Source organism: Bombina bombina, chromosome 2 (genome assembly GCF_027579735.1).
Source record: "Bombina bombina isolate aBomBom1 chromosome 2, aBomBom1.pri, whole genome shotgun sequence".
Taxonomy (NCBI): domain Eukaryota; kingdom Metazoa; phylum Chordata; class Amphibia; order Anura; family Bombinatoridae; genus Bombina; species Bombina bombina.
Genome location: NC_069500.1, coordinates 891,985,267 through 892,008,275, shown reverse-complemented (window position 1 = coordinate 892,008,275; position 23,009 = coordinate 891,985,267).

Genomic DNA, 23,009 nt, shown 5'->3' with positions numbered 1-23,009 from the left:
TACAGAGAATGTATTCAGCGATAAAATGAGCATGCTCAAATGTAATATTTGATAGATTGTATACTTATTTTATCTTATAATATACATAGTAGTGGCCAAAATTGTGGAAAACTTTTGAAAAAAGTGTATTTTTGAGGTTTGATGGCTCATAAAACCACTTGTTTTTTGAGTAATACTATAAAATTATATATCAATGGAAATATAATTTAATCAAGAATGTAATGCAATAACTTTTATGAAGGATTTTTTTTATTAGAACTGCAGTTATAAAGAAGAAAAGTGAAACACATAGAAAAAAATGATATTTACAAAAAATCTCAACATGTCAGTTAATACTTAGTTGGTTAGCCATTAGCGTTAATTACGGCCTTACGATACCTTCCCATGGAGTGAACCAAGTTTTTTAGTTCTGCAGCTGTTATAATGTGAAACAAGATTGAATTATTGCTTCTATTAATTGGGTTTTATTGCTGGGTTGCTTCTGACTAACAAGTTTCTTTAGACGGTTCCATAAATTTTCGATCGGGTTAAGGTCTGGGCTATTCCCAGGCCATTCCAGCAATGGAATATGATTATCTTGAAACCACTTTTTGCACATAGCAGAAACATGACATGAGCTGAAACCTGTTGAAATATAAATGCTTATTATCTTGGAAAAGATCACGTGCGGAAGGCTTTAGTTTAAGCTCAAGTATTTCATTTATGTATTTTGGGGCATTTATATTCCCATTATTAACACAAATTCTGTCCACACCTTTAGATGTCATACAACCCCAGATCAAAACACTAACTGGGTGTTTCATGGTACGTGTAATGCAATCAGGATGCAAATCTTCTCAGATTCTTCTCCTTACGTATTTTATGCCATAACTACCAAACAGGGAGATTTTGGTCTCATCACTCCAAATAACACTGTCCCATTGTTCCACTGTCCAGTTAACATGGGTTTTAGCCCAGTTTAGTCTTTTCAACCTTTGTTTGAGAGATAAAAATTGCGTTTTTGTGTGGAATTCTAGCATTTAGACCAAATTCCTGCAGCCTGCGCAGAACAGTCCTTGCACTCAACTTCACATTGCATTGCGCCATTTCATCTTGTATACACACAGATGATTTTCTTCTGTCACCTAGACACAGTCTCTCAAATCTTCTATCATCACTTGATGTTTTTTGTAGTGACTGAGTCTCCTTATACCTCTTTAGAAATGTCACCTTTGGTTAAGTTTCCACCAATATTTCTTCTAATTTCTTCATAACTGCAGCCTTGTTCACTTAATAGTACTATTTTACATGGCTTTCTGGGTGACCAGTCAACTCTTTGTGCCATTTCTTTAATTTTATTATGTTTTACAAGCTCACTAAATGAAAGAACATAACGAAAAAACAACCAACTTGATAGCAATCACATAACACACTGACAAATGTCCTCCTCTCAGCTCCAACACATGACATCAATAGCTGAATCCTACTGTGACCTTATTGGCTCATTGCCAAAACAACATGACACCTGATTGGCTCTCTAAACACTCATGTTCATTGGTTACATTCAAATGAAGGAAAGCTACTTCATATCAACATAAGCAAGTTGTGCTTCCTTGTTCTGGTTATTTGGCTATAACTTTTCATAGAATACAGATAATTGAACAAATCTTGATTAAATTCTCTTTCCATTGATATATCATTTTATAAAATACACTTTTTCCAAAAGGTTTCAACAATTTTGACCACTACTGTATATATATGTATTATCTACTGACATTCACAGATACCCTGACAGGTCCAAAGACCGCTGCTCCATAACCTGTCCGCCTGCTCTCAGAAGGCGGACAGAGATTGTGTGAAATCAACCAGATTGACACGCCCTGCTGGCAGACGATTGATCGCGAATCTGCAGGGAGCGGCGTTGCACCAGCAGTTCACAAGAGCTGCTGGTGCAATGCTGAATGTGGAGATTGTATTGTTCTCTGCATTCAGCGATGTCTGTTGGACATGATCCGCTGATTGGATCATGTCAGACAGACATTTCATAAATAGGCCCCACTGTCTGAACTGATTGCTTTTCAGTGTCTGATAAGGTAATATTCAAGATCTCTGATTTCTATCTATGAGAAAATTTGAAACCTTCCCAAATTCTTCTAGATTTAAAGAAACAAGAATAAAGAGGGCGTTAAAAGCAGTTGGGTTAAATTGGATATATTCTGTACCTTGTATAAACTATCCTCTTAACATTGTCCCCTAATAAAGATCACTGTTGATTTAGAAGTGTTTAGCACAATGTGTGATACCTTTATAATAAATATAAAGTCCTAGGACTTAATTAAATATTGTCTTTGTGGTATACTCTTATAATGTTAATTCTCATATGAAAGGTAATAATTCTTCAGTCTTTGACTCAAAGGTCAGACAATTAAAATTAAAAATGTTTATTGGTTACATCTGTATATACATTTTAAAATACTTTTCTAAAATCTTTTCAATCTTCCTTTTTCTTATAATAGTTTGTGTCAATCTTACTACTAATACAATGTATATCCTAAGTTTTTCCAATCTCTAGCAATTAAGCCCTCTTTAATTGGCTTCACTCAAACTTTGTATACAAAGTCATACATACTACATAAACACACAATCTCAAAAAAATATTCACACAAATCTCCTAAATAATGTTAACCTTGGGCAAATTACTCAAATTCTATAAAAAAAAATATAAAATATGTAAAGCAAGAAATGAAACCTTAGGTTCCACAAAACAAATATATATATATATATATATATATATATATATATATATATATATATATATATATATATATATATATATATATATAAAATTATATATATATATATATAATATATATAAAACCCTTTTTTCAAAAATATATTTTCTTTGATACTACTGCTGTCTTTCAGCGCCCTCTTTATTCTTGTTTCTTTAAATTTAACCTTTGACTACCTAGGAAGGAGGTAGTAAAATTTGAGTGGCAAGGTGGGATTAGTACAGCGATTCATTTCATAATTGACGTTACAAATTCTTCTAGATGTTGTAACAATATGGGAATAGATTGTCTTGGGTTAGCGAGATAAAACAAGACATTATCCACATAGAGGGAAATTTTATGATTAACTTTATTAATTTGAAGGCCTGATACACCTGAGAGTGAACAGATTTTTAATGCTAATGTCTTAATGACACAAACAAATAAGTTTGGGGACAGGGGACACCCATGTCTAGTTCCATTAGAAATAGAAAATTGGTCAGAGACACAACCATTTATTCTAATTTTGGCAGTGGGAGAGTATATAGAGAACACCCTAGCTATGAATTCCTGTCCCAAGCCCATCATAAGTAATATGGTTCTTAAAAATTGCCAGCAGACGTGGTCAAAAGCATTTTCCGCATCCGTTGATAGGATTGACAATGGTATTTGAAGGTTAGTAGCATGGTAAATTAGGTTAAAGGCACAGACAGTATTATCTCGTGCCTCTCTTGATAACACAAAATGTACTTGATCTGCAGGAATCAGACCTGGGAGCAAAACATTTATGCCTAGATTTAGAGTTTGGCGTTAGCCGTCAAAAGCAGCATTAAGGGCTCCTAACGCTGCTTTTTACTGCCCGTTGGTATTTAGAGTCAGTCAGGAAATGGTCTAACGCTCACTTCCAAGCCGCGACTTTTCCATACCGCAGATCCCCTTACGCCAATTGCGTATCCTATATTTTCAATGGGATCTTTCTAACGCTGGTATTTAGAGTCTTGGCTGAAGTGAGTGGTAGAGCCTCTACCGACAAGACTCCATCCGCAGAAAAAAGTCAGTAGTTAAGAGCTTTCTGGGCTAACGCCGGCTCATAAAGCTCTTAACTACTGTGCTCTGAAGTACACTAACACCCATAAACTACCTATGTACCCCTAAACCAAGGCCCCCCCACATTGCCGCCACTATAATAAAAAAAATGTAACCCCTAATCTGCCGACTGCACATCGCCGCCACCTACATTATCCCTATGAACCCCTAATCTGCTGCCCCTAACATCGCCGACACCTACATAATATTTATTAACCCCTAATCTGCCCCCCTCCAACGTCGCCGCTACCTTACCTACACTTATTAACCCCTAATCTGCCGACCGGACCTCGCCGCCACTCTAATAAAGTTATTCACCCCTAAACCGCCGCACTCCCGCCTCGCAAACCCTATAATAAATAGTATTAACCCCTAAAGCTAAGTCTAAAACTAACCCTAACACCCCCCTAAATTAAATATAATTTTAATCTAACGAAATAAATTAAATCTTATTAACTAAAGTATTCCTATTTAAAACTAAATACTTACCTGTAAAATAAACCCTAAATTAGCTACAATATAACAAATAATTATATTGTAGCTATTTTAGGATTTATATTTATTTTACAGGCAACTTTGTATTTATTTTAACTAGGTACAATAGCTATTAAATAGTTATTTACTATTTAATAGCTACCTAGTTAAAATAATTAAAAAATTACCTGTAAAATAAATCCTAACCTAAGTCACAATTAAACCTAACACTACACTATAATTAAATAAATTAAATAAATTACCTACAATTACCTACAATTAAATAAACTAAAATAAATTAAAAAAACAAACAAACACTAAATTACAAAAAATAAAAAAAGATTACAAGAATTTTAAGCTAATTACACCTACTCTAAGCCCCTAAAAAAATAACAAAGCCCCCCCAAAATAAAAAAATTTCCCTACCCTAATCTAAATTAAAAAAGTTAACAGCTCTATTACCTTACCAGCCCTTAAAAGGGCTTTTTGCAGGGCATGCCCCAAAGAAATCAGCTCTTCTGCCTGTAAAAAAAAACACAATACCACCCCCCAACATTACAACCCAACGTCCACATACCCCTACTCTAACCCAAACCCCCCTTCAATAAACCTAACACTACCCCCCTGAAGATCTCCCTACCTTGAGTCGTCTTCACCCAATCGGGCACTGATGGACCAAAAGAAGACATCCGGAGCGGCAGAAGTCTTCATCCTATCCAGGCAGAAGAGGACATCCGGACCTGCAGACATCTTCATCCAAGTGGCATCTTCTATCTTCATCCATCCGACGAGGAGCGGCTCCATCTTCAAGACCTCTGGCGCGGAACATCCTCCTTCCCCGACGACTACCCGACGAATGAAGGTTCCTTTAAGTGACGCCATCCAAGATGGCGTCCCTCGAATACTGATTGGCTGATAGGATTCTATCACCCAATCGGAATTAAGGTAGGAAAAATCTGATTGGCTGATTGAATCAGCCAATCAGATTCAAGTTCAATCGGATTGGCTGATCCAATCAGCCAATCAGATTGAGCTTGCATTCTATTGGCTGATCGGAACAGCCAATAGAATGCGAGCTCAATCTGATTGGCTTTGTTATTTTATTAGGGGGCTTAGAGTAGGTGTAATTAGCTTAAAATTCTTGTAATCTTTTTTATTTTTTGTAATTTAGTGTTTGTTTTTTTTTGGTAATTTAGTTTAGTTTATTTAATTGTATGTAATTGTAGGTAATTTATTTAATTTATTTAATTATAGTGTAGTGTTAGGTTTAACTGTGACTTAGGTTAGGATTTATTTTACAGGTAATTTTGTAATTATTTTAACTAGGTAGCTATTAAATAGTACATAGCTATTTAATAGCTATTGTACCTAGTTAAAATAAATACAAAGTTGCCTGTAAAATAAATATAAATCCTAAAATAGCTACAATATAATTATTTGTTATATTGTAGCTAGTTTAGGGTTTATTTTACATGTAAGTATTTAGTTTTAAATAGGAATACTTTAGTTAATAAGATTTAATTTATTTCTTTAGATTAAAATTATATTTAATTTTAAAATTTGGCGGTGATGTTAGGGAGGGCAGATTAGGGGTTAATACTATTTATTATAGGGTTTGCGAGGCGGGAGTGCGGCGGTTTAGGGGTTAATAACTTTATTAGAGTGGCGGCAAGGTCCGGTCGGCAGATTAGGGGTTAATAAGTGTAGGTAAGGTAGTGGCGACATTGGGGGGGCAGATTAGGGGTTAATAAATATTATGTAGGTGTCGGCGATGTTAGGGGCAGCAGATTAGGGGTACATAGGTATAATTTAGGTTTTGGCGGTGTCCGGAGCGGCAGATTAGGGGTTAATATTGTAATGCAGGGGTCAGCGGTGGCGGCAGATTAGGGGTTAATAAGTGTATGGTTAGGGGTGCTTAGACTCGGGGTTCATGTTAGGGTGTTAGGTGCAGGCTTAGAAACTGTTTCCCCATAGGAAATAATGGGGCTGCGTTAGGAGCTTAACGCTGCATTTTGCAGGTGTTAGGTTTTTTTTCAGCCCAAACTGCCCCATTGTTTCCTATGGGGGAATCGTGCACGAGCACGTTTTTCCGGCTAGCCGCTGTTCCGATCAGCCAATAGAATGCAAGATTAATTTGATTGGATCAGCCAATCGGATTGAACTTCAATCTGATTGGCTGATTCAATCAGCAAATCAGATTTTCCTACCTTAATTCCGATTGGCTGATAGAATCCTATCAGCCAATCGGAATTCGAGGGACGCCATCTTGGATGACGTCACTTAAAGGAACCTTCATTCGTCGTTCAGTCGTCGGTGGAAGAAGATGGCTCCGTGTCGGCTCGTCTGAAGATGGCTCCGCTCCGGATGGATGAAGATTGAAGACACCGCCTGGATGATGACTTCAGTCGGATGGAAGGCTTCTTCAGCACCCCTTGGATGATGACTTCAATCGGATGGAAGACTTCTTCAGCGCCCCTTGGATGATGACTTCTGCCGCTCCGGATGTCTTCTTCTGTTCCATCGATGGTCGGCTGGCTGAAGACGGCTAAAGGTAGGATGATCTTCAGGGGGGTAGTGTTAGGTTTATTTAAGGGGGGTTTGGGTTAGAGCAGGGGTATATGGGTGGTGGGTTTTAATGTATTTTATTTCACAGGCAAAAGAGCTGAATTCTTTGGGGCATGCCCCGCAAAAGGCCCTTTTAAGGGCTGGTAAGGTAATAGAGCTGTTAACCTTTTAATGTAGAATAGGGTTTGGCATTTTTTTATTTTGGGGGGCTTTGTTATTTTATTAGGGGGCTTAGATTAGGTGTAAGTAGCTTAAAATTGTTGTAATCTTTTTTAAATGTTTGTAACTTGTTTTTTTTTATTTTTTTTATTTTTTGTACTTTAGTTAGTTTATTTAATTGTATTTAATTGTAGTTATTTGTAGGTCATTTATTTGATTAATTTAATGATAGTGTAGTGTTAGGTTTAATTGTAACTTAGGTTAGGATTTATTTTACAGGTAATTTTGTATTTCTTTTAGCCAGGTAGTTATTAAATAGTTAATAACTATTTAATAACTATTCTAACTAGCTAAATAAATACAAACTTACCTGAAAAATAAATTTAAATCCTAAAATAGCTACAATGTAATTATTTATTACATTGTAGCTATCTTAGGGTTTATTTTACAGGTAAGTATTTAGTTTTAAATAGGAATAATTTATTTAATGATAGTGTAGTGTTAGGTGTAATTGTAACTTAGGTTAGTTTTTATTTTACAGGTAAATTTCTCTTTATTTTAACTAGGTAGCTATTAAATAGTTAATAACTATTTAATAGCTATTGTACCTAGTTAAAATAAATTGAAATTTGCCTGTAAAATAAAAATAAATCCTAAAATAGATACAATATAATTATTATGTATATTGTAGCTATTTTAGGGTTTATTTTACAGGTAAGTATTTAGTTTTAAATAGGATTAATTTAGTTAATAAGAGTTATAATATTTAGATGTATTTAATTAATATTTAAGTTAGGGGGGTGTTAGTGTTAGGGTTTGACTTAGGTTTAGGGGTTAATAATTTTATTATAGGTTGCGGCGGTATAGGGGGGGCAGGATAGGGGTTAATAAATGTATTATAGGTGGCAACGGTGTAGGGGGGGCAGATTAGGGGTTAATAAGTTTAATATAGGTGGCGGCGGGGTCGGGGAGCGGAGGTTTAGGGGTTAAACAATTTATTTAGTTGCGGCGGGGTCTGGGATCAGCAGGATAGGGGTTAATACATTTATTATAGGTGGCGGCAGTATAAGGGGGGCAGGATAGGGGTTAATAGGTATGTAGGTGGCGGCGGGGTCCGGGAGCAGCGGTTTAGGGGTTAATACATTTATTATAGTTGTGGCGGGGTTTAGGAGCGGCGGTTTAGGGGTTAATAACTTTATTTAGTTGCGGGGGGCTCCGGGGGCGCCGGTATAGGGGGTAGAACAGTGTAGTTTAGTGTGAGTGCTTAGTGACAGGCTAGCAATAAAGCTGGAAAAAAGCCGAAGAGCAGCGAGATCGGATGAGTGATAACTATCACAGTCCGCTGCTAATCAACCCGTACTTGGTGCGTGGCTTTTTGACAGCTTTATTGATAACTTTAGCGACATTATTCAGGTCCGCGGCGGCGATGGTAGGCGAGCTTAGGCGGGCGTATTGGGGCCGGCGATAGCAGGTAAGTAGACACGTTGATAACTAGAGGCCTATGGTTTATTTGTATACAATGGAAAAGGACATATACTACAATCTAGATAAAGTTGATTTATTCGAAATGGCTTGGGCTGACTGGAAGGACAAACATGACACCCTGTGGCAGCCATTGGTCATGACCTAAGAAACCCCGTACCATACTTAGTTCGATGACTGATTATCTATGACCCTTAGGCTTTTTACATTCCAGAGGACTGGCGAGGTCCCCATTCCCCCCCTCCCCTTTATTTATTTTCCCTTCCTCCCTCACCCTGAGAATATATTGTATTGTATCGATCACAAATTGGATTTCAAACGGTATAACTGTCTATTTAATGTTCCCTTCCTTTAGAGTGGAAGGAATGTTGTATATATTAATATCTTGATAAGAGTTGCAATCGGACCGTTTTGTCCGAACATTGGATATGTGTCAATATGAGTAGGGGTCCTGCGAGTCCCCAAATGTTATTTGTCATGCTTAAAACAAATAAAAATTTACTAAAAAAACAAAACAAAAAAAAAACATGATATTGCTTGAGCAAAACCGTTTGCGCCTCACTTGTAATCTAGCCCTATAGCTATAGTTCTAAAAATGGGTGATTACTGAATTGATTAAAAATTGATTCTGCACAAAAAAACACAATACATATCTATATCAAATATAACTTATTTCTCTATTTTCTGAAGCAAATAATTATTTACAGATAATACATTTGACATGATATATACAAAACAACCTCACCTTCAACAAAGTTAATGAAATTATATTATTATGTAAAAATTGACATTTGCAAAATGCATGTATATTTGAAGAAAAAAAAAATCATTCATATTATGCCATTGCCAAAAAGGTTAGGTTTAAAGAACTTAAATAACGGCATATTTTGAAAGCCATTTTATCTAAGTAGACTTCAGCTGTATCATTTTTGGGTGGCTTAATATGACAAAGTGTAATATGTTTATTTACTGTTTTGAATGCAGTTTTATTCCTGTGGTTCAATATTATGTATTTGATATAACATAAAATAATCCTATTGTTGCCCTCCCCACTGCTTTCACGTCTATTTTATAAATTAAAGAAAGACTCCACCTAAGCTCAGTCCCGGAGCTCAAAGCCACAAACAAATCAAGGGCGGCAAAAAAAGATATAAGCTTATAGCAAGGGAGCAGAAGGGTAGGATGAAAGCATTTATTCTATATTTCCCCCTAAGTTTTCATCTAAGGATAGAAATTATACAGAGACAGCTCAACCATGGGACAAAGTGGGTCCAACAAACCCAGGCAACACTTGACATGGGGCAGCACATCACTGAGTCAGTCACTGTCAGACCCAAACCACTACTGTGTCTCTGTGGGGGAAGTCGCAGGCTCCCAGCAGCATAACCTCCTCATGCACAAAGACACAGAACAGGAGCAACATTCAAGGGGGGATAAGACTACCCCAGCCTAGCACGCTGATATTAGTGTTTGTGTATGTATACATATATAGATACGCACTATGGGCTAGTTTACGCACAAGCAAAAAGGGATTTATTGATGCTCTTTGCCAGCATTGGAAGTAGCACACATATCATAAGTTGAAAGTTGTTGTGGAGGCTGACCTGATTCCAAGTTAGCCTAGTTAATAAAGAGTTTCAACCAAGAAGTCAAAGAAACAGCAGAAACGTTGTCCTTTTCTAGCACCAGAAAAGCAAATGAACAACCTAGAAGTCTGTCTAAAATCCTTAGTAGCATAATATAATATTTCAATGCTCAAACAACATCCAAATTATGCAAAGATCTCTCTGAAGCATTCTTAGGATCAGGACACAAAGAAGGGACAACAATTTCTCTGCTAATATTGTCTAAAGAAACAACCTAAGGCGAAAAATCCAGATGAAAAACAAGATAAGGAGAAAGCACAGATAACTCAGAAACTCTTCTAGCAGAAGAGATAACCAAAAGGAATAAAACCTTCCAAGAAAGCAGTTTTATATCCAATTTATGCATAGTTTCAAATGGAGGTGCCTACAAAACTCTTAACGCCAGGTTAAAGGGACATGAAACCCAATTTTTTTCTTTCATGATTCAGATAGAACATAATTTTTCAAACAACTTTCTAATTTACTTCTATTCTCTTATTTGCTTAATTCTCTTGATATCCTTTGCTGAAAAGCATATCTAGATAGGCTCAGTAGCTGCTGATTGGTGGCTGCAGATTGATGCATTGTGTGATTGGCTCAGCCATGTACATTACTATTTCTTTAACAAAGGATATCTAAAGAATGAAGCAAATTAGATAATAGAAGTAAATTGGGATGTTGTTTAAAATTGTATTCTCTATCTTAATGATGAAATAATTTTTGGAGGTTTTTAATGTCCCTTTAAGATTCCATGGAGGAGAAATTGGTTTGCTCATAGGCTTAATATGAGCCAATGCCTTAACAAAACTATGAATATCAGGGAGATTGCCAATCTTCCTATGAAATAAAAGTGAAAGAGCAGAAACCTGCTGGCGTGGCTCCGGGCAGCACCTTAAGTGGTCGCAATATTGGTTGCTCTGTGTTCATTGCAGATAATTTCCCCACTACCTGCAATTTATGAAGCCATCTACTTTGACAAGATATTTAAAACTTATAGATCATTATAGATCTTCTGATACCAGAATGTGCCGAGTTCTGCACTAGCTAACTGATCCGGAGCGTTGAGGCCTACGGCAACCCACTGGTGGGGAGGCCTTCAAACCCCCCCATACTTTCTAGACGGGGTATGTAAACAGCCTATGCGCTGTACAATTTTCTGACTGTAACCTTTCTTAATGAGATGAGAGGAGAGCTGGGAAATATGGCAACTATTGAACTTAAACCGTTAAGAAATATCTTGACAAGATGGAGGAACATAAACTTAGCACCTTTTTTCCTGATCTGTCCAGCGACCTGGCAATTGCTTAGGACCTTGACCAGAGGCCAAAAGACAGATTCCATGGCTCAGATAAGTCCGCTGTAGTCTGTAAACTGGAGGACAGCCAACAAGAAGAAATAGACGGGCCAAATGTGTTGCTATCTGTACTGTTGCGTCATGGCTGTATGCTTGGTGCTATGGTGCTCTGACTGAATGAGGAGAGTGACCAGTGGACTGAGTTCCGGCATCCGCTTATGCTGATCTATAGATCTACACATATGGCTCTTGGAAAATTGCAGAGATACAGCCTGCCTTGCTTCCCCTGACTTCTCTGACCAGTCTTGGCAGCCCAAAGATCTGGAGTGGGATGATCTACTTATTGGAGGATGTTGTTCTCCAAGCTTTAGGACTTACTTGCATTGCGGACTCCTCTGGCTAGTGTGAATGTGTGTCATGTCCAGATCCCTAGCTACTAGTGGATGCGATTAAAACAACAGTGGACTTATGAAACCCACTCGTTGGTCTGCAAAGGTTCAGATAGCACCTGTGGAGTGCCATATCTTCATAACAAATTTTCCCCGGATTACTGACACTGTAACTGGTGGAGGAACTCTGGGGACACGTGTAATGTTTTGGAAGCATTCCTTTATGTATCATTTATATTGCTCTTAGCTTAGAAACACGAGACACTATTTCCTATGCCTCTGAAATCATATTGGGACTTTATATAATTATTTTTTTGATTTGTATGTGTCCCCTATGATGTTTCTGATTGTCTATGATTTGGAACATTACTTCCTCTTAAAACTGGACTGGGTTAAGCAAAGTCTGTTTCTGGAATGCGTAGGTCTGGACTTCCCTAACACGCAGTTAGTATTTGAATTCTAGATCCTTAATTATTAGTATAAAAGGGTGACTCTTTGTTAAATGCTATTTCACATAGATTTGGTTCTTTAATGTTTCTAGAATGTTGAATTACATGCTTCGTGTTACAAGTATGCCAATAGAATAAGCTAAACACCCTAGCTTATATTATACACACAATTTCATATGGTAACTGGCAGCAGCTGATTCTATTTTTTATATGAGGTTGTTGCTCTATTGTCAGCAGCCGAGGTGATTGAGTTAACCATTCCTCCTTGTTAATGTGTCTTATCCTCCAGAGATGGGATATAGCAGTTATATAATATCTGTTTGCCACTGCATGTTTGAGACGAATCCTTGAATATTCCTCAATAAGCAATTACACTTTGTAAATAAGCTTTACCCCATCCGACTTATATGCTAGTTCTAAGGGCTATATAGACACTTGTCTTACATTTTTCTTAACACCTACTCTTATCTTCTTATGTTCTTAAGGCTTTTAATAGTTAGTTGCTATGTTTCGTTTCTAAGTCTTCTCATAAGGGTTATGGTGCTAAACATGGCCCGTTAATAAGTTTAGGTGTTTATCATGATTGCTATCAGCCAATAACCGCTTCCTTTAGGAATAGCCTTAAAACACCATTTAATTTGCTAGCCCAGCATTATTTTGATTAAGATACCTCTCTTGACATAACTAACTAATTACTAATCATGTTACCTCCTAAGAGCCCCTATTCTACATTAGAGACAAGAGGTCTACTGGAAATTTTAAAAGATTACTATTTGGCTACCATTCCTCTTGCTATAAATTTATTGAACTTATTCCCTATTTCTAAGCTGATCATCTAGCCAATTTCATTGTTTATTCTTGTCAAAGACAATTCCATCCACATAACGTACAGTTCTAGAATAATTCTTATGTTTTTAATACCATAGCATTTGATGATGGCTCTACCTGTTTGTTTATTGTTTGGCAGTACTAACTAATCTTATACAAATGGTGGGCTGTCGGCATCCCAGACAGCACACTATGCTTACTCTATAAAACACAGCCAAATCAGTTTATAAGTATTTTCATCACTACTATAATAAACCTTGGTTTTAGGTATATAATTTTTACTGTGCATTTAAAACATGATATATATTTACCTTTCAAAACCAATAGACCATAAATGCCTCACCACAGAAGACCCACAGTAATATTTTCTGGGGCTGTCCAACTTATTTGTTCTAGGGGTTCAAAAGTAGCCTCATCTGTTTGAAGGGACTGGAAAATTATGAAGGTTGACATAAAATATTTTATATTCTGTACAACAGGTATGTCTTAGACAGCCTACTATTCTAAGGTTTATCACTTACTCCTGTGTGCTAATTGCAATTACTAATTTCTCTAACAATCCATTGCTATATAGGATATACAGTATGTCTGTATTTATTTTACTGTAAGATACCTGTCTGTATATCTTTTTCAACCCTCAATAAAAACAAACAAAAAAACTCATGATCTATACACCAAGAGATAAAGGCCTTCCAGACCTTAAGATAGATATTTCTAGTTGCAGGGATACTAGACTGATTTAAGGTTTCAATCAATGACTCAGAGAAACCTCTATGTCAAAGGACTAACCGTTCAATTTCAATGCCATCAAGTTCAGAGACTTGAGATCTGGGTGGAAAATGGACTTTGAGACAAAAGGTTAGAGGAAGAGGCCAAGGTGGGCAACTGGACGTCTGAACCAGATCTGCAAACCAAATCCTACGAGGCCAAACTGGGTCAATCAGGTTTACTGAAAATTTCTCTAGGCTCCAGGTAGGACAACGGACCTGATCTGCATAACTAGAGGCCTAAATCTATTTGAAATCTCAAATAAGTTACCTTTGTTTGAGGAATTAAAAAAGTCTTTGGAAAATTGATCCTTCAACCATGTTGTTGAAGAAACAACAACAGTTGGTTGGTGAGAGATTCTGCTAAAGGAAAAAACGGAACTTGAACTAAGATTTTGTCTAGGTATGGAAACACTGCAATACCCTGAGTTCTGATCATAAACAATAGGGCACCCAGAGGCTTTCTTGGAGCTGTAGCCAGACCAAATGGTAGAGCAAAAAACTGAAGATGCTTGTCTAGAAAGGCAAACCTCAGAAACTGGTAATGTTCCCTGTGTATTGAAACATGAAGGTAAGTATCCTTTAAATCTATTGTGCACATAAACTGACCTTGCTGAACAAAAGGCAGAATAGTATGAATAATTTGCATTTTGAAAGAAGGAATTATTTCAAACGTGTTCAAAGCTTTCAAATCCAGGACTGGTCTGAAAGTACCTTCCTTTTTTTGGAACAATTAAGAGATTTTAATTAAAATCCTATGCCCAACCAGAAAAACCCCCATAATTTCCAGATCTGAAACTGAATGGAAAAAAGACTGAGCCTTTCTTTACAGGATTTCTTGAAATATTGGACAGAAAAAAACCTTCCTTTGGGAGTTCTTGTTCGGAACCCTATCTGAAACTATATTCAAAACCCAGGGATCTGGAACAGACTGAAACCAAGCCTCCTGAAAAAGGCTTAACCTGCCCCCTACCAGTACCTCTGGATTGGGGGTCGCACCTTCATGCAGATTTGGTAGTAGGGATAGATTTTTTTAGCCTACTTTGACCTGTTCCAGTTAGCACTAGGCCTCCAGACTGGACCAGAGGTGCCTTGCTTCTGAGCAGATTTAACTTTTTGTTCCTTATTCTGATGAAAGGAGCTAAAACGATTAGAAGCTCTAGATTTCCCTCTAGACTTCTTATCTTGAGTAAGAAATTTTTTAGTGCATGACCAAAAATAGTGTAGTATATCTGCACTTGGTCTATTGTAAGTTCCCACGGGAAAAGAGCCCTCAATCCCTCCTGTATGTGTTTGTACATTTTCTCCTGTCTCTTACAAGTCTTGTATTGTTTTATTTAAATGAATTGTATCCATGGACAGCCCTGCGGAATATGTTGGCGCTTCGTAAATTAAGTATAATAATAATAATAATATTACAGTGGGAGTAAATCTGGGTCTTTTGCATATACCATTTAGTCAGTTTTGATGGTGTGACATAGGTGTCAATAAGTTTTATATGCGATTCCCTCCAATTTATTGGGACCAAAGTTTTCTTTACTAAGCGAATACTTTGTTTTATTATTAAAGGGACACTGAACCCAATTTTTTTCTTTTGTGTTTCAGATAGAGCATGAAATTTTAAGCAACTTTCTAATTTACTCCTATTATCAAATGTTCTTTATTCTCTTGGTATCTTTATTTGAAATGCAAGAATGTAAGTTTAGATGCCGGCCCATTTTTGGTGAACAACCTAGGTTGTCCTTGCTGATTGGTGGATAAATTCATCCACCAATCAAAAACTGCTGTCCAGAGTTCTGAACCAAGAAAAAAAGCTTAGATGCCTTCTTTTTCATATAAAGATAGCAAGAGAACGAAGAAAAATTGATAATAGGAGCAAATTAGAATGTTAATTAAAATTGCATGCAATGGCCTCTAGTTATCAACGCGTCTACTTACCTGACTTCGCTGGCCCAATACGCCCGCCTAAGTTCGCCTACCATCGCCGCCGCGGACCTGAAAAATCTCGCCAAAGTTATCAATAAATCTGTCAAAAAGCCGCGCACCAAGTACGGGGCGATGAGCAGCGGACTGTGATAGTTATCACTCATCCGATCTCGCTGCTCTTCAGCTTTTTGACAGCTTTATTGACAAGCTGTCACTAAGCACCCACACTAAACTACACTGTTCTACCCCCTATACCGGCGCCCCCCGCAAGTAAATAAAGTTATTAACCCCTAAACTGCCGCTCCTAGACCCCGCCGCAACTATAATAAAGTTATTAACCCCTAAACCGCCGCTCCCGGACACCGCCGCCAACTACATTAGGCCTAGTAACCCCTATCCTGCCCCCCTATACCTATAATAAATTTATTAACCCCTATCCTGGGGATCCCGGACCTCGCCGCAAATAAATAAATAGTTTAACCCCTAAACCGCCGATCCCGGACCCCGCCGCAACCTATATTAAACTTATTAACCCCTAATCTGCCCCCCATACACCGTTGCCACCTATAATAAATTTATTAACCCCTACCCCCCCTACACCGCCGCAACCTATAATAATTTATTAACCCCTATCATGCCCCCCTACACCGCCGCCACTATAATAAAATTATTAACCCCTAAACCTAAGTCTAACACTAATCCTAACACCCCCCTAACTTAAATATTAATTAAATACATCTAAATAATATTTCTCTTATTAACTAAATTAATTATTCCTATTTAAAACTAAATACTTACCTTTAAAATAAACCCTAATATAGCTACAATATAAATAATAGTTACATTGTAGCTATCTTAGGATTTATTTTTATTTTAACAGGCAACTTATTTTCTTTTTTTTTTAACTAGGTACAATAGCTATTAAATAGTTATTAACTATTTAATAGCTATCTAGTTAAAATAAAGAGAATTTTACCTGTAAAATAAAAACTAACCTAAGTTACAATTACACCTAACACTACACTATAATTAAATAAAGTATTACTATTTAAAACTAAATATTTACCTGTAAAATAAACCCTAAGATTGCTACAATGTAATTAATAATTACATTGTAGCTATTTTAGGATTTATATTTATTTTACAGGTAACTTTGTATTTATTTTAGCTAGTTAGAATAGTTATTAAATAGTTATTAACTATTTCATAACTACCTAGCTAAAAGAAATACAAAATTACCTGTAAAATAAATCCTAACCTAAGTTACAATTAAACCTAACACTACACTATCATTAAATTAATTAAATAAATTAGCTACAAATAACTACAATTAAATTCAATTAAATAAACTAACTAAAGTACAAAAAATAAAAAAGCTAAGTTACAAAAAATAAAAAAAATAAGTTACAAACATTTCAAAAATATTACAACTATTTTAAGCTACTTACACCTAATCTAAGCCCCCTAATAAAATAACAAAGCCCCCCAAAATAAAAATATGCCCTACCCTATTCTACATTAAAAAGTTACCAGCTCTATTACCTTACCAGCCCTTAAAAGGGCCTTTTGCGGGGCATGCCCCAAAGAAAACAGCTCTTTTGCCTGTAAAATAAAAATACAACCCCCCAACATTAAAACCCACCACCCACATACCCCTACTCTAACCCAAACCCCCCTTAAATAAACCTAACACTACCCCCTGAAGATCATCCTACCTTTAGCCGTCTTCAGCCAGCTGACCACCGATGGAACCGAAGAGGAGATCTGGAGCGGCAGAAGTCATCATCCAAGGGGCGCTGAAGAAGTCTTCCATCCGATTGAAGTCTTCATCCAAGCGGCGTCTTCAATCTTCATCCATCTGGAGCGGAGCCATCTTTAGACGAGCCGACGCGGAGCCATCCTCTTCTTCCCGACGACTAACGACGAATGACGGTACCTTTATGTGACGTCATCCAAGATGGCGTCCTTTCAATTCCAATTGGCTGATAGGATTCTATCAGCCAATCGGAATTAAGGTAGGAAAAATCTGATTGGCTGATTTAATCAGCCAATCAGATTGAGCTCTCATTCTATTGGCTGATCGGAACAGAGAATAGAATGCAAGCTCAATCTGATTGGCTGATTGGATCAGCCAATCGGATTGAACTTCAATCTGATTGGCTGATTAAATCAGCGAATCACATTTTTCCAACCTTAATTCCGATTGGCTGATAGAATCCTATCAGCCAATCGGAATTGAAGGGACGCCATCTTGGATGACGTCACTTAAAGGCTCCGTCATTCGTTGTTAGTCGTCGAGTTATTTGTAGCTAATTTATTTAATTCATTTAATGATAGTGCAGTGTTAGGTTTAATTGTAACTTAGGTTAGGATTTATTTTACAGGTAATTTTGTATTTCTTTTAGCTAGGTAGTTATGAAATAGTTAATAACTATTTAATAACTATTCTAACTAGCTAAAATAAATACAAAGTTACCTGTAAAATAAATAGAAATCCTAAAATAGCTACAATGTAATTATTAATTATATTGTAGCTATCTTAGGGTTTATTTTACAGGTAGGTATTTAGTTTTAAATAGGAATAATTTATTTAATGATAGTGTAGTCTTAGGTATAATTGTAACTTAGGTTAGTTTTTATTTTACAGGTAAATTTCTCTTTATTTTAACTAGACAGCTATTAAATAGTTAATAACTATTTAATAGGTATTGTACCTAGTTAAAATAAATTGAAAGTTGCCTGTAAAATAAAAATAAATCCTAAGATAGCTACAATGTAATTATTATTTATATTGTAGCTATATTAGGGTTTATTTTAAAGGTAAGTATTTAGTTTTAAATAGGATTAATTTAGTTAATAAGAGAAATATTATTTAGATTTATTTAATTAATATTTAAGTTAAGGGGTGTTAGGGTTAGTGTTAGACTTAGGTTTAGGGGTTAATAATTGTATGATAGTGGCGGCGGTGTAGGGGGGGCAGGATAGGGGTTAATAAATTTATTATAGGTTGCGGCGGTATAGGGAGGGCAGTATAGGGGTTAATAAATTTGATATAGGTAGCGACGGTGTAGGGGGGGCAGATTAAGGGTTAATACGTTTAATATAGGTTGCGGCGGGGTCCAGGAGCGGCGGTTTAGGGGTTAAACTATTTATTAAGGTGCGGCGAGGTCCGGGATCTGCAGGATAGGGGTTAATAACTTTATTATAGGTGGCGGCGGTATAGGGGGGCAGGATAGGGGTTACTAGGTATAATGTAGGTGGCGGCGGTGTCCGGGAGCAGCGGTTTAGGGGTTAATAACTTTATTATAGTTACGGCGGGGTCTAGGAGCGGTAGTTTAGGGGTTAATAACTTTATTTAGCTGCGGGGGGCTCCGGGGGCACCGGTATAGGGGGTAATACATTTTTTTCGTTGCGGCGGTGTAGGGGGGGCAGATTAGGGGTGTTTAGACTCGGGTACATGTTAGGGTGTTAAGTGTAGACAGCTCCCATAGGAATCAATGGGATGTCTGGCAGCAGCGAACATGAACTTTCGCTATGGTCAGACTCCCATTGATTCCTATCAACCATGTACGCTGGGCCGGGAAAAGTGCCGAGCGTACCTGCTAGTTTTTTGATAACTAGCAAAAGTAGTCAGATAGTGCCGAACTTGTGTGCAGAACATCTGGAGTGACGTAAGAATAGATCTGTGTCGGACTGAGTCCGGCGGATAAAAGCTTACGTCACTAAATTCTACTTTTGCCGGTGTCTAGGGCTTGATAACTTAGGCGAATCAGCCTCGCCACAAATACGCTGCGGGATTCCAGCGTATTTGAGGTTGGCGGCTTGATAACTAGGGGCCAATATCTGAATCACGAAAGAAAATATTTCGGTTCAGTGTCCCTTTAAATCCTCTACTGCTTCAAAAAACCCTATTATATATCTTAATATTAGAAAATGAGAACCCACTCTGATCAGTCATTTGCTTTAATTTATATAAGAATGATGTAAAAAAGACATCACTAAAGAGAGCATGTGCACACTTAAAAACCATAAAAGGATTTTAAAAATCTTCACTGGCAGATTCATAAAAAAAAACCGGCCCAGAGAGACTATATATTCAAAAGATCAAGCAAAAGCCACATTAGCAATAGATATTACTGGATGGAAAATATAATTTGCTTGTGAGAAAAAAAAAATCCTAAGGAAGGATTAACTTCCTATCTAGAGGGACTAAAAAAGAATAAATATCTTCCAAAGCCATTTTGGGAAAAAACTTCCCAAAGTTCAATAATAGAAGCCAGAAAATTATAAAGATTTTTAAACAGTGCGGAAGGAATAAAAGTTATACCTGGCTTAATCCATTTTCTGAAAAAAATCTCAGAAACTGCAATAAGGAAAAGAAAAATTTTAACAAATTTAACCAAAGTATTAAAAAAAAAAACCAGTATCTAAAAACTGTAACCGATATATCCCCATCTACTTTATGATCATTGACCTCTAAAGTAAGCAACAATTCCCTTAAAAAGAGAATGAATATGCTCAACATAAAAGGATGTTTCAGTAAAAAGATCAGAGGAAGATTCTGATCAACAAAGAAAAACATCCCCTCAGAGGACACAGAAGCCTCATATTTAGAAACATTAACCTTAGCAGGCTAAAACTAGTAGAAGGTACATTCTTAACTGACCTTTTATGCTTAGTTGAAAGAGGCATCACCACCAATATTTCAGCACTGTTCAAATTAAATTCTTAACTCCAGAAGAAAAAGTAGTATATTCCTTCTGCAAGGAACAAACAGAAGGAGCAATACTACCCTTTGAAGCAAGAACATTAAAATAAATATTGAGAATGAATTAAAACAAATACATTTATTGCATTAGATTGATGAAGGAAATACCTTAGCATATAACAATATAAACAATTAATACTGGTAGAAAAATGATCAAATGACCCAGCTTCCCTGGCAGATTTAGGGACATACTTACAAGGCCCCATAACTGCAGAATAACTAATAAATGTGGAAAACATTATTAAAAAAAAACATTAAAAAAGCTCTTTAAAAAGAATCTATTAAAAAAAAATTACAATTTGAAAAAACACTAATACAAGAAAAGTACATCTTGCATCCAGACAGCACACTATAAAGTGAGGAGTGCAATAAACTTAAATCATATATAATAGTAAAGGGCACCAAAAGTATGCACACTATAAAGTCGATGCACGCAGTCCCGCAAAAACTAGCGTGTGTCAAAATAAGCATGTGAAAACGATGAAGTGTCAAAAAAGTATGCACACGTGGGTCAAAATACGCACAGGAATATGCTGAAGCATCAAAAAAGTATGTGTGTGAAAAAATGAAGCGGTTAAAAATAAAACATTAACATCTTTAAATGGAAAATATCAAATAACATATATATATATATATATATATATATATATATAAACTTCAAGGAAAGAAGAGGCACTCACAGGACTTGGTTAACATAAATTGTATTAGTTTTTCATCAATAAGGGTTCAGTCAACGTTTCGGTCCTCACAGGGACCTTTGTCAAGACTGTTTCTCAATACAAGCATGTTTGATATGTTCAGCGGTCACATATCAAACACGCTTGTATTGAGAAACAGTATTGACAAAGGTCCCTGTGAGGACCGAAACGTTGACTGAACCCTTATTGATGAAAAACTAATAAAATTTATGTTAACGAAGTCCTGTGAGTGCCTCTTCTTTCCTTGAAGTTTCTACCTATCTACCATAGAGTGCACCCAGGCAACACACACTTACATTGAGTGCTTGGACCCCAGATCTATATATATATATCTATATATATATAAAAGCAAGGCAAAAGCAAACACTGCACAGCCGGTCCTTATGCTGGTACAATCAAGAGGGTTTATTGATCCACATAGTTAGACATATTCAGACAAAAGAACACCTGACATGTTTCGCGCATATATACAAAACACGGGTGGGGTCAGCACTCTCAGGCCGGACCGGGTACACATCCTATGACCATGCAACATGCACAGACCTGGGTGCAAACCAGCACTCTCAGGAAGCTGCACTGTCACCAGAGTCGCAGGCAGTTAACCCCAGGCAGGCCTGGGTGCAAGGCCCAAACAGGGAAAATTACAAAAAAATACATTAATATAACACACACAAAAAAGTCCAGCACTCACTCACAAGCACTCAACTAAGATAAAAAGCAGCAATTGAAGAGTTAGTTACCGCATCTGGCCAAATGGGAAAAGCCCAGGTACCTCGTCAAGGTCTCTTCCAAAAAACCGGGGTCCCTAAACAGCCACACAATGCAGGCTCACAATCAAACAACTGTGAAAAAAGCAACTGTGAAAAAATGAAGGGTGCACAGGCTTATGTAATCTCCCCAAACATATACAAAACACAGGTGGGGTCAGCAGTCTCAGGCCGGACCGGGTACACATCCTATGACCCTGTAACATGCACAGCCCTGGGTGCAAACCAGCACTCTCAGGAAGCTGCACTGTCACCAGAGTCGCAGGCAGTTAACCCCAGACAGGCCTGGGTGCAAGGCCCAAACAGGGAAAATTACAAAAAAATACATTAATATAACACACAGATAAAGTCCAGCACTCACTCACAAGCTCTCGACTAAGATAAAAAGCAGCAAAGGAAGAGTTAGTTACCACATCTGGCCAAAGGGGAAAAGCCCAGGCACCTCGTCAAGGTCTCTTCCAAAATAACCTGGGTCCCTAAACAGCCACACAATGCAGGCTCACAATCAAACAACTGTTAGAAACCAACTGTGAAAAAATGGAGGGTGCACAGGCTTATGTAATCTCCACAAACATATACAAAACACAGGTGGGGTCAGCACTCTCAGGCCGAACCAGGTACACATCCAATGACCCTGCAACATGCACAGCCCTGGATGCAAACCAGCACTCTCAGGAAGCTGCACTGTCACCAGAGTTGCAGGCAGTTAACCCCAGACAGGCCTGGGTGCAAGGCCCAAACAGGGAAAATTACAAAAAAATACATTAATATAACACACAGATAAAGTCCAGCACTTACTCACAAGCTCTCAACTAAGATATAAAGCAGCAATGGAAGAGTTAGTTACCGCATCTGGCCAAATGGGAAAAGCCCAGGTACCTCGTCAAGGTCTCTTCCAAAATAACCTGGGTCCCTAAACAGCCACACAATGCAGGCTCACAATCAAACAACTGTGAAAAAAAGCAACTGTGAAAAAATTGAG